Source organism: Mus musculus, chromosome 9, assembly GCF_000001635.26.
Source record: "Mus musculus strain C57BL/6J chromosome 9, GRCm38.p6 C57BL/6J".
Taxonomy (NCBI): domain Eukaryota; kingdom Metazoa; phylum Chordata; class Mammalia; order Rodentia; family Muridae; genus Mus; species Mus musculus.
Genome location: NC_000075.6, coordinates 103,507,909 through 103,520,793, shown reverse-complemented (window position 1 = coordinate 103,520,793; position 12,885 = coordinate 103,507,909). Strand labels below are relative to the sequence as shown.

At 46.2% G+C, this 12,885-nt stretch overlaps 1 protein-coding gene across 9 annotated transcripts in view; it reads left to right on the top strand.

Annotated features, from left to right (window-relative positions):
* Tmem108 (transmembrane protein 108) overlaps positions 1–12,885 on the top strand; it is a 278,965-nt gene that overhangs the window by 241,107 nt on the left and 24,973 nt on the right. The window lies entirely within an intron of this gene.

The window sequence follows — 12,885 nt, the reverse complement described above, 5'->3', positions numbered from 1 at the left end:
GGTGCTAGAGTCATAGGTGCTTTTGGCCAGACCTAGCCTTCTCAGGGAGCTGCGGATAAACTCAGGCCTTCAAATGTGCACAGCAAATGCTCTTACCCATCGAGCCACATCCCCGGCTCTCTCACATTCTTTCTCATCTTTTCTACAGTGTTCCCTGAATCTATGTTTTGTTTTGTTTTGTTTTCCTGAGTATTTGACTGCTTTGTCTCAGTAGCAGTGGCATCTACAGCTATAGACATTTGTCCTCAGCCATTTGGATAATTATAAATCTCACAGCCGTTGTCCGCTATAAAGGGTTTCCTTTGATTGTGGCCTATAGCAGTGCTAACCTGCAGGTATAAACACTGATGTTTAGAAAACAATTTGACAAATATGTAACCCCCCCCCCCCAAAGGAGGATCCCGCAATACCTCTCCTGGGCATATATCCAGAAGATGTTCCAACTAGTAAGAAAGATACATGCTCCACTATGTTCATAGCAGCCTTGTTTATAATAGCCAGAAGCTGGAAAGAACCCAGATGCCCCTCAACAGAGGAATGGATACAGAAAATGTGTTACATTTACACAATGGAGTACTACACAGCTATTAAAAAGAATGAATTTATGAAATTCCTATGCAAATGGATGGACCTGGAGGGCATCATCCTGAGTGAGGTAACCCAATCACAAAGGAACTCACAAGGTATGTACTCACTGATAAGTGGATATTAGCCCAGAAACTTAGGATACCCAAGATCTAAGATACAATTTGCTAAACACATGAAACTCAAGAAGAATGAAGACCAAAGTGTGGACAATTTGCCCCTTCTTAGAACTGGGAACAAAACACCCATGGAAGGAGTTACAGAGACAAAGTTTGGAGCTGAAACGAAAGGATGGACCATCTAGAGACTGCCATATCCGGGGATCCATCTCATAATCAGCTTCCAAACACTGACACCATTGCATACACTAGCAAGATTTTGCTGAAAGGACCCAGATATAGCTGTCTCTTGTGAGACTATGCCAGGGCCTAGCAAACACAGAAGTGGATGCTCACAGTCAGCTATTGGATGGATCACAGGGCCCCCAATGGAGGAACTAGAGAAAGTAACCAAGGAGCTAAAGGGATCTGCAACCCTATAGGTGGAACAACAATATGAACTAACCAGTACCCCCCGGAGCTCGTGTCTCTAGCTGCATATGTATCAGAAGATGGCCTAGTCGGCCATCACTGGAAAGAGAGGCCCATTGGTCGTGCAAACTTTATATGCCTCAGTACAGGGGAACGGCAGGGCCAAGAAGTGGGAGTGGGTGGGGGAGCGTGTGGGGGACTTTTGGGATAGCATTGGAAATGTAAATGAAATAAATACCTAATTAAAAAAAAAAAAAGACCTGTGATTTTTCACAGACACTTTCTCCCTGGCTTAAAGTACCAAATAGGGGTTCCTTCCAGTGGCGCATGCCTTAAACCCAAACAGGAAGTAGTTGGTTGCCCCCTTAACAGTCATGCCACTATTATACTGGAAAGTGCTTGTCCCCTGATAGTATACCATCCCTAGCTGAGCAGAGCCAGTCTCCCTCACAGAACTGCTTGGAGCCTCTCAGCACTATGAACATCACCCAGTAGGCATGGTGCTTACAACTCAGTCCAAACCTACTTTCTGTTTGCCCTGCGTTCCAGAGTATGAAGCATCTTCACCAACAGGAATTCACCGTCCCGTTCTGGGGTACACACAGCAGCAGTGGCCCAGCTGGGGCCTCACGTGCCTCTGTAGTCAGCAATTCATCAGGATACAGCCCACCCCAAGGGGATGAGGGTTTTATTCAATAATTTCAACAATCTGTGTGCATACCTTTTTTTTTTCCATTAACAGAGGTGCCTTTGGCATTTAATTCTCCAATGCTGTTCTTGCTATTCATCCAAATTATTTTTTCTGTAAGACAATGAAAGGTTCACACTGAAACCTCTTTATAGAATGTGAGCAAGATCTCTGATAGGGTCCACCACCACCTGCTCCAAGTGAATGTGAATTAGTCTTGGGTGGCTAAAAAGTTCAAGAAATATGTTAGCAGTGCTCAATACAGTACAAAAAACATGTCTCATTTATTGTTTGTTCTGCCAGAAGATCAGTGGTGGGTACCATGGATTGGATGGGGACGCTACATTATTAACTCCCTAATCCAGTCACTCTCCATGAGCAATCAGGCTTTATCTCTGACCACACCAGCCTGTCAAAAGGGCTTTGGACTGAGCAAATAATCTCATGTTTACAGACTGCCATTTCGTTTGGACTCAGGACTGCCTTTTACGGTTTGCACCCTTAAGCAAACTTGTCTGCTTGGTGGTAGGTGCATCCCACCAGCACATCCACTGGTGTAAGTGGAGTACATTCCCACTAGTGCATCCCCCCTCATTATGCTTTCTCTCAGCTGAGACGTGTACACAGTTCACGGGGGAAGAAGAATAATTTTCCACACCCAGGACAAGCTCGGTCTTTTTTGTATACCTGCTCTATTTCTGTATATACACTCCTGTCTTTTGCCCCAATGCCTTTAGGGGTTACCATGAATTAAGATATACCTAGCTCTAACATCCACCAAAGCCCAAATATACTTGGCATTATTTGAAGATGAGTAAATCCATTATTCGGTTGTGGGCTTCTGCACACTGCGTGACCCTCTCCCCTCTGGCAAGCTGGGCCACCTCACTTGACACCAGTGGAATTATTCCCGCCCCTCACGTTTGCCTTTCCCATAGCAAGGGGAGCAATGGAAATTCACTCCTTTGGTGAAATGGTGATTGGATTCCACAGCCTTCTAGAAGTTCATGAGCGTTTTGTGTCTTCTTCTGCCCTGGGAACTCTGGCTCAACACAAATCTTGTCATGTTTGCTTTTGTCTGACCCACGTGGGCCCCTCTTGTCTCCTCCTCCTTGTCTTCGTCCCCTCTCAGTTGCTATGGCATTTCAGTTGCTATGGCATTTATATCCCACTTTACATCCCAAAGTCAGAAACCTCTTTTGCCTCATGAAGATCATATCCTATCACCAAGGCCACCAAGGCTCCGTACCCAAGGTCCCTACTGAGTGTCCTTCTTCCTTCCTTTTTTTTTTTTTTTTTTTTTTTTTTTTGGTTTTTCGAGTCAGGGTTTTTCTGCATAAGCCCTGGCTGTCCTGGAACTCACTTTGTAGACCAAGCTGGCCTCAAACTCAGAAATCCACCTGCCTCTGCCTCCCGAGTGCTGGGATTAAAGGCGTGCGCCACCACGCCCGGCGCATCCTTCTTCCTTAGCTCTCCATTGAGCACAGCTCTGTCTGGCCTGGTGAGTTAAGTTTCAAAGCCCCTTCTCTTGTGCCCAAATCCCTCACTGTCATTTGTATCTCATTCTGTTCCTCCTTACTATCAGATTCTTCCCACAGGTCCCAAGTTTTGGAATCCCAGACAGAGCTATTAGCACAGACCTATTTTATTTTCTTCATGCTCCCTGTACTGGAAGAAATAGACAACTCCGTCCCAACCTCCTTGAGCTGCCACTCATGTACCCAAGTACCCTTAGATGTTTCTACTTCACTTGGGCAACTCCCTCTGTAGCGACCCATCCCGGTCTTGTCACCCACATCTACCACTGCAGCCAAGAGGTTTATCTCCTCAGGCCACATGGGAAAAGATGGATGCCCTCCCTCATCTTTGACTCTGTCAGTTCCTGTCCAGCCCCAGGCATCACATGACTTTTTTATGAGTACATGAGAAATGTCTACTCATCCCATGTAGGCACCACAGACCAAAGAAAGGATGCCCTCCACGCACAACCTGGTGAACTAATGTGTTTATTGTGGTTGCTTACAGAAGTAGAAGCAACTCACAAAAGACTACACTAAAGAATCCTAACTTCATGTCTTATCTTTAGCCTTCTGTATACCCTCGCATCCTCCCCCTTGAGACCAAATGCAAGCTGGGAGCAGTTGTGGGTGGTGTCCGAAATTGCAGACTGAAGTGAGAGTCAGGTGACACTTCCCTTCTTCCACAGTATCAGCAGCCCCATAGCCATCACCATAGACCTAGCTGTCACAGCTGTGGTTCTCTACTTATTTCATTGCCATGACTTCAAGCCAAGGTCGTCTGTAGGTCACCATAGCAACTCTGCTTTATGTTGGCTGATAGTCATTTAATGCCCAGAGTCCACCACAGCAGTGATGAAAGTGGTACAGTGGTACCACCACTGTGAGTAGAAATGCCTGTAAATTGAAATTAAACACAGGAGGTGGCGAATAAAGGCAAGCGTCTGTATTGGGGTGATGTCACCTCCTTAGAGACTATGTCTGCGAGCCCTCTTCCCACTCACAAGGAGGAGGAGGAATGGCCTGAGCTCTGTAAGTCTTGTTTTGTTTTGTTTTTATTACCCACCCCCACATTGTCCTTTCTTGTTCCTCGTCTCTTTCTGGTAAATTTCCTCTTCCCAGCTAGCCCTCCTTCTAATTTAATGTCCTTTTAGAATTGAGATTCCACAAAGGACAAATGCATATGACTTGCCCTTCTGAGTCTGACTGTTTTTGGTTAATGTGAGGATCCTTTCATTTTTCTGAAAGTGACAGGAGTTCATGCTTTAAGGCTAAGCTTTACGCCACTGCATGTATGTTCACATTCTGTTTCATCCATTAATGACCTCCTAGCCCGATTCCATACCTCATCTGTTGTCAGTGGTGCTCTGATAAACTCGGTCTGTCAGTACCTGTACTGTAAGCTGGATTTGATGCCTTTAGGGACATACCCATGAGTGGCATAGAGGGATCACACAGTGGTCCTACTTCTAGTGTTCTTGAGGAACATCCATGCTGATTTCTGTAGTAGTTAGAAACAAAACAATTCATATTCCCACCAACAGTATACTAGTACTTTATGTTGGCTGATAGTCATTAAACGCCTAGAGTTTTATTCCCTGTACTATAAGAAATAAACAACTATTTCTATATCCAGTTCAAGTTTTCCTATATCCACCTCTCACACCACTAGAATGCTGTTTTGTGTTTTCCTGACCATGGCCATCCTGACTAGGGTGAGATGAAATCTGAATGGAGTACCCCCTTTGCTTTTATTAGCACAATACTAATTACTCCTTAACATAGGTTCAATTTATATTTCCCTGGGGGGCTGAAAACGTTGGATCTTTTTATGTGCTTGCCACTTTTAATTAATGGGCAATGGTTTCTTCATTTGCCTATTTATTGGTGTTTAGGTTTTTTGTTTTTAAATATTCTGGATATTAATCTCCTGTCAGGCGTTGTCTTAGTGAGGGTTTTACTGCTATGAACAGACACCATGACCAAGGCAAGTCTTATAAAGGACAACATTTAATTGGGCTGGCTTTCAGGTTCAGAAGTTTAGTCCATTATCATCAAGGTGGGAACATGGAAGCATCCAGGCAGGCATGGTGCAGGAGGAGCTGAGAGTTCTACATCTTCATCTGAAGGCTGCTAGCAGAATACTGGCTTCCAGGCAGCTAGGATGAGTTGTCTTAAAGCTCAGGACCACAGTGACACACCTACTCCAACAAGGCCACACCTTCTAATAGTGCCACTGCCTGGGTCAAGCATACACAAACCATATGTGTATAGCTGGCGAAGACCCTACCCGCTCCCCATCTTATGGGTTGGATGGTCAGTCTTCATTGTTAACTTGACAGGCTCTAGAGTCACCCTGTAGACATCCTTCTGGGTGTGTCTGTAAAAGTGTTAACAGAGAGATTTAACTGATAAGACCCAACTTGAGTATGGGGATGGCACTGTCCCATGCACCAGAGCCTGGACTGGAATAAAAATTGGAAAACCAGTGGAGTACCAGCCTCCATCTCTCTCGTGACCCAAGTATGGGTGCCGTAAGAGCCAGATGCCTCGTGCTCCTGACAGCACAGCAGAGCCCCTTGCCACCTTCCCTCCTCCCGCCAGCGGCTGCACCTCCTCAAACCGTAAGCCAAAGCAAGTCCTTCAGCAGCTTTTGTCACAGGACGGAAAAGGAAATAGAACTCTTTCCCATGTAGCAATGTCACATCTGTCCGTTCTTGGTATTCTTTCCTGAGTGCTATTCAGAAATCCTTTGCCTGAGCCTGTATTTCACAGCATGTTTCGTCTATATTTTTCTCCAGCAGTTTCAGTATTTCGGGTCTTATATCTAGGTCTTGGTCTGGTTTGAATTGATTTTTGTGCAGGGTGAGAGACAGTTTCGTTCTCCCACATGCAGCTTGCCCAGCACCACAAGGAAGATATCTTTCCTTCAGCCTCAGTATTGGCGGCTTTGTTAAATATCAGTTTTATGGAGCTGTTTCCTTCACAGTGGTCAGGTCCATCCCTTAGTGCTGGGTCTTCTCTGGACTCACATGCCTCTCTGTGACCTCACTGAGAACCAGAGGCAGAATTTGGGCTCCGCCAACTAAAACGCATCCCTTTGGTAGGATCCCAGAAGAAACAAGACCATGAATCCACAGTAGAAAACAACCATGTGAATGTCAACTCCTTCCCCAAGGCTCCCTTGGTCTGCGATGTCCTCCAGAAGCCACCTTCTTGTCAGAGACTGCCTCCTTCTGCAGCTTCCCTGTCACAGGGGCTAACCCCAGCTGCCTGGCTGCCCCACATTCAGTCTGTGCTCAACACAGGACCAACCAGGAATCAAAAGCATCTCCTTTGAGGTCATGCTTTACAAATGCAAATTAATCTTACCAAGGGCAGACAGACAGTCTTCCATTCCATTTGTTCTTGGCTTGCTTTAACTTAAAAGGATGCAGAGAGCAGGGGAGCCAGGCAGCCAGAGGGCATAGTTTCCAGAAAAAGCCACATCCAAAGGTGCCAAGAAGGGTGGGACAGGGATTTGCTACCGGGCACTTGCCTGTTTCTTTGTCAGATTTTTCTGAGTATCACTGCTATGGGCTCTGCAGCCCCACCCCATCCTGGCACAAAGTTATCTTCTCTACCAGAACCAGAAACTAGTTTGCTAGACCTGCAACTCAATCCATTAAGAATAGAGGTGTTGCCAGGCGTTGGTGGCACACACCTTTAATCCCAGCACTTGGGAGGCAGAGGCAGTTGGATTTCTGAGTTCGAGGCCAGCCTGGTCTACAGAGTGAGTTCCAGGACAGCCAGGGCTACACAGAGAAACCCTGTCTCAAAAAACCCAAAATAAAAAAACAAAAAACAAAAAAAAAAACAAAAACAGAGGTGTTTAGTTCTTGAGTCTCCGGGTATCATTGATGCTGTTGGTGACCATCACACTTAAAAGCGTCCTCATGACAGAACATTGACCACTATTATGGTGTTTATTATACTCTAGACCTTGGTATTTTTAAAGCAAAAAGACTCAAACCAGCACTGACCGATAGAAACACAATACGATCCACAAACATTATTTTAAACTAGAGATCCTAAGGAAAACTACTTTTAATGATGTATTTTGATTACTATGTACCAGACTGTCACCACGTTGGTATCTCCGTATGTGAGTAATACAGAATGTGAGGGAATATTCAACTTTTATTTTCATGCTTTAACTCTTCAAACTTGAGGAGGAATTTATACTCGTAGGGTGTAGCTACACCGTGAGTGCTTAGACCCCTGCTGCCAGTAGCTGTCATACTAAGCAGTGTGGACTCTAATAATACCATGTACCTTGGTATAGACTTATAGTTTTTAATCACCTATATGTTAACTCTTTAGATCCTCACAGTAAGCCCACGGTGAGGCCATCATTAGCACTTTATGGTGAGAATGATAAAGCACAGAGAACTTAGTAACTTGGTAGCATAAGTAAGCAGGAGAGGTCTAGAGTGGTCAGTGCGATCAGGGTCAGCCATGTTCCTGTAGCTCAGCCACTACGCCCCAGGAGGACAGAGAAGGAGCACCATCCCTTGGTGTCACTCCACAGCCGGTAGTGCTTACATGGTGAGATAGGCTGGTAGCTCAATAATGACTTTTCCAAACTTGTCCAACCAAATGAGACATGACCTGGTGAGAAGATATATTTGAGGGGAGTAGGGAAGGATCATAGGACATCCCAGAGGCAAGAAACCACCTCTCTAATCCCAGAACTAGGACATGGGGGCAGCCACCTTCCAATTACTAAAGAGAGTGTCTTCAAGCAAGGACAACCAAGAGCCCCATCTCCAATGTCCCAGCCTCAGCCTAGGACAAGTAGGTCCTTTCAGGGCATGTGTTGTTCCAGCTGGAATCACAGCCTTACTCCCCTGGGTTCACCTAAAACAAAGCTTTTACGTGCATGCCTCAGTGAAGGCAAGAGAAAAGGGAGTCGGCCTTGGAGAACCCGACTCTTACAAGATCCAGGGTCACCAACTTGTCACTCCCAAGGCCTGCTGATCTAAGCATCCTTTGATGAGGCCAGGAGCTATGAGAAGCGGTCAAGCATTACACTACAGAGGTTACATCTGTCAGCATCTGTAGCCCGAGAGGAGGAGAGTAGAAAAGGTGGAGACACACACCTATGTGTGTAGGAGAGCATTCGCCTTGCCTCAGATTTAGAGTTTGTAACCCTGAACAAATCCTTAACTTCCCTGGATCTTAGCTTTAGGGAAAACGACACTCATCTCCCAGAATTTTGTGAATACTAAGTGAATTTCCAAGAGTAAAGTACTTGGGGCCATTGTAGGTACCCAGTGCTGTGTATTTCTGTTCTGTTCTGTTAATTACTTGCCACACATCTACAGACTATTTCTCAGCAAATACTAAAGATTTCTCTGCAGATACACATTTCCCTGCCCATGGCAAGGAATGAGGCTGTGGGCATCCTCCATGGGTAATATCAGGATTGGTTTATCTGAGAAATGTAAAGCCCCTCCCCTTAGCTTAATGCTCCACACATATTTGTGGACTTCATGAATAAAGAAATGAGTAGATTGGGGAGGGGAAGGGGGATAAGAGGACTTAGGTGTCATCCCTCCCAGGAAGCCTTCCTGGGTTCCCTCCAGCTGAATCATAGATGTCCTTCATTGTTCTACTACCAAAGGAAGCAGGCACTCTACCCTCCTGAGACCAGCCTCCCCTCCACGGGGACTTTGCCACCAGCCTTTCCAGCTGCCATCTTTCTCTGCTGTCTTCAGCAAGCACTTTGGTGAGGAGGAAGGGTTGCTAAGAGAAGACACTAACATACTACTGGCCCAGTTCATTAGTTACTCTGGCAAGTGTTCCTGTGTTGGAATCCCTTAGGGAAGGGTTTCTTGGGTATGATCGAGCTGGGGCTTAGTATCTTTCCCCACTCCCTCTGGGTTTGGAGATTTAAAGCCTAGGGTAGGCAGATGCTGGTGGCTCAGGTCAGATGCCATTCGAGAAGTCTTTGGGAGTCATGAGGGAATCCCATTGGGCCTCATCCTAAGATGTGATTGTAGGCTCCGAGGGAACTTATGTATATCAACCTGTGAAGCCAGTGGCTTGTGTCAGCAGTGGAAGGGAGACGCAGCCCAGCACTGCCTCCAATAGCCCAAAGAGCCTCTACCCAGGCTTAGAGACCTTCACTTAAGTAATGAGAACTTGGTGTCACAGAAAAGAATCCCAAGAGGAGGCAGTGGGAAGCAGTTAATAGGGTTTTTAAGCAGAGAAACATATGAGTCATGGTGTGGGCTTCTCAAGAGAGTCGTACTTTAAAATGTCTGTTCAATTATATGTGATTTAGTGGTCTTTTTACTTGTGTGTATGTATATGTATATGTATGTATGTATGTATGTATGTATGTATGTATGTATGTATATGCATACATAAATACGCACATGCACCAGTATACCATAGAGCATGTGTGGGAGCCAGAGGAGAGCTTAAAGAATTCGGCTCCCTCCTGCCACAATGTGGGTCTTGGGATCAAATTCAGGTACCAGGCTTGGTACCCAGCACCTTCATCAATCGTGCCATCCCTCGGGCAGTTTAGTGGCTTTTTAAGTTACACGATTCAAAAGGTGTGATTTTCAACAAGATTTCAAGGTCAAAGCTTTAAAAGTAAGTGGAGTTTAAAATGTAAGTAGAAAATGGGGCTAGGGAGACAGTCACTAGGCATGCGTGAAGATCTGAGTTCAAACCCTCAGAACCCACGTAAAAGCCAAGCATATAGTGTGAGCCTCTGTAACCTGAGAGTTCCCACCAGGAGAATCCCCAGAGGCTCGTGGGCCAGTGACAAACAGGAGCCAGTGAGTAAAGAGCCAAACAAGGTAGAGTGCAAAGCTTTGCCCTCTGAACTCCGCATATACATGGTGGCATGCATTCATATACACAAATGTGCACACAAATAAAAATTACTAAGCGTGAAATATACGAGCTAGTTTCCTGTTTTGTCTTATTGTACATGATGCTGTGAGGCTGTTGATAGGGTGCACTGTCCAGGTTTGCAGGTGAGGGAAAGGAGTCCTAACACAGCTAAACTCAAAGCTGTATTAAGAGTGAGGTAAATGTGTTACTGCTTTTAATATCCTTGTGCAAGGCGTCTTGAGGGCAGTCTCTTGGTCAGGGTTTCTATTGCTGTGACAAACACCATGACCAAAAGCAACGAGCAGAGGAAAAGTTTCTTTCAGCTGTGGTTCCACATCACAGCCCATCGCTAAGTAAAGTCAGACAGGCCAGGAACTCGGAAGCAAGAATTGAAGCTGTAGACATGGAGGAAAGTTACTTACTGGCTTGGTCCCCATGGCCTGCTGAGCCTGTTTTTTATAGCACCCATGACCACCTGCCCCAGGGGTGGCACCGCCCACAGTGGGCTTTCTTCCATCAATCAAAAAAATGTTCCACAAGCTTGTCCACAGGCCAGTCTCTCTCTCCACTGACTCTGCCAGTGTGGGGCACAAACTAGATCCTGGGGTGAGGAGCTTCCGTCTCCCCACATCCATTGACTTTCTCTGTTCTTTCTACCCTGCCTCAGTTTGGATATCTCCCATAGATCTGTCCCTTGCTTCTTTGGAGGAGACCCTTCATAGAGTCCCTTGTCAGCTCTCCATACCCAGTCCTCAACAAAAGTGAAAACCTGAAAGCAGAGGCCTTGGGCCAAGAAGGGAAATCTCTTCTTACACCTTCATGTGGGTTCCAGAGATGGAACCCGGGTCACCAGGCTTGCATGGCAAGATCCATACCCACCAAGCCATCTCCCTGGCCCAACCCTGGCAATTCTGAGGAGTAAAGTGGCCCTCAATTTGGGACTTTTTCTTGTGTTTTATTATTGTACTGGGATTACAGGCATAAGGGAGCAAACGGCAAATGTAAGGTGCCACTTCATGTCAACGTGTAAACTGTCATCGTGACTCTAGTACAGCCAGTGCTGGCTTTGATCGCCTGGCTCAAGTTCTCGAGGAATGTGCTCCGTAATTTTAAAGTCTTGCTTTTTTTTGTGGGGATTGGGAGGGGCATTGAGACAGGTTTTCTCTGTGTAGCCCTGGCTGTCCTGGAATTCCCTCTGTAGACCAGGCTGGTTTTGAACTTAGAAACCCGCCTGCCTCTGCCTCCTGAGTGCAGGGATTCAAGGTGTTTACCACCACTGCCTGGCTGTCTTCATTCATTTTTGACTGACTTGGGAAAGCTATACTTTCCTTGTGGGTGAAAACATTTAAAATTCTTTTATTTTTGACACAGTTTCTCTATGTAACCTAGACTGGCCTCCACCTTGCAACCTCCTGCCCAGGCCTCCCAAGTGCTGGGATTAGAGGTGTGTGCCAGCACACCCAGCATTTCAAGGTTTCCCTCCCGTCATTCTGAAATATGCAGCACCTTCGTTCACTATAGTCGCATGTTGCACACCAGGACCCAAGGGCTTGCTGACAATGTGCCCTCTTCCTCCCACTGGCACTACTCTGGCCTCTTCTTAACTCGACAGAGTCCGAGGCCATCAGAACTTGTTCTCTTTCCTCTGATGACAACAAGGTGTCCCCTGAATGTTGATGACCCTGTTATCTTATTAGAGGCTGCCTTGACCTTTTCACTCATCTGATTCCAACTCTCACTTTGTCTGGGGCGTCTCCAGGGCACCCATTCTCTTGCTGGTGCAGGCTCTCTCTGCAGATTTTCCTCCCTTCTAGAACAGAGCCTCTGCAGGAAGCCACACCTTCAATCTGCAGGAACCAGTTGCCTCCAGCTTTATTCTGTCCCATGTGATAGGAGCTTTGTAACACTCCTACTATGTGCTTGCTCTCTTCTTCTTGGTGGGAGAGACACTGTACCAATCATAGAAGTCACAGAGCTACAGAAAGAGGCAGGCCAGGAAGACATTTAAAGTCCATTTCTCCACCCCCAGCCCCCATGTTGAAACCCAGGATGGTTCCTGAATACTATGTAGGGGTGGTATCTCACTCACTACAGTTCCTAGCAAGCCACTCAAACTTAGGACTGAAAACTGTATTCATCCCTCGTTCCATTCATAAGACTGGAGTTTGAAAAGAGGGCCATTTGTCTCTGTCAAAGGTTTAGCTAGGAGGCCTGCTAAGTGGCCTTCTCCACTGAGCCAGAATGTGAACTCTACAAGTTCACTAGCACTGAAGGCCAGAGTTCTGCCTCTGTTCCCTTCTATGTCGTGGGCTGTTCAGGTGTTCAGACAGCATGCGCACTGGCTTCGAAGAGTAAGTACCCCAAGAACACAAGAAAAGAGACCACACCCTTCATGTCTAGGCTTAGAAGTCACTCAGCCATAGTCACTGGTCCCACCATACTCAGGGGAGGGAACAAAGACTACCTCCGTAGGAGTGCCAAAGCCACTCTGAGGAAGATGAGCAGGTTTATATGTGCTGGGATGGTCACTTGTAGAAAATAAACATTCTACTTCAGACAGAGATTGCAGAGGGCCTCGTTCTTCTGCAGGTGTTTACTGTAGCTCTTACTAGGTGGGAGGGCGATAGCATTGAAGCACTGATCCAACCCTGGTGCTTTAGACAGAGCACAGTTA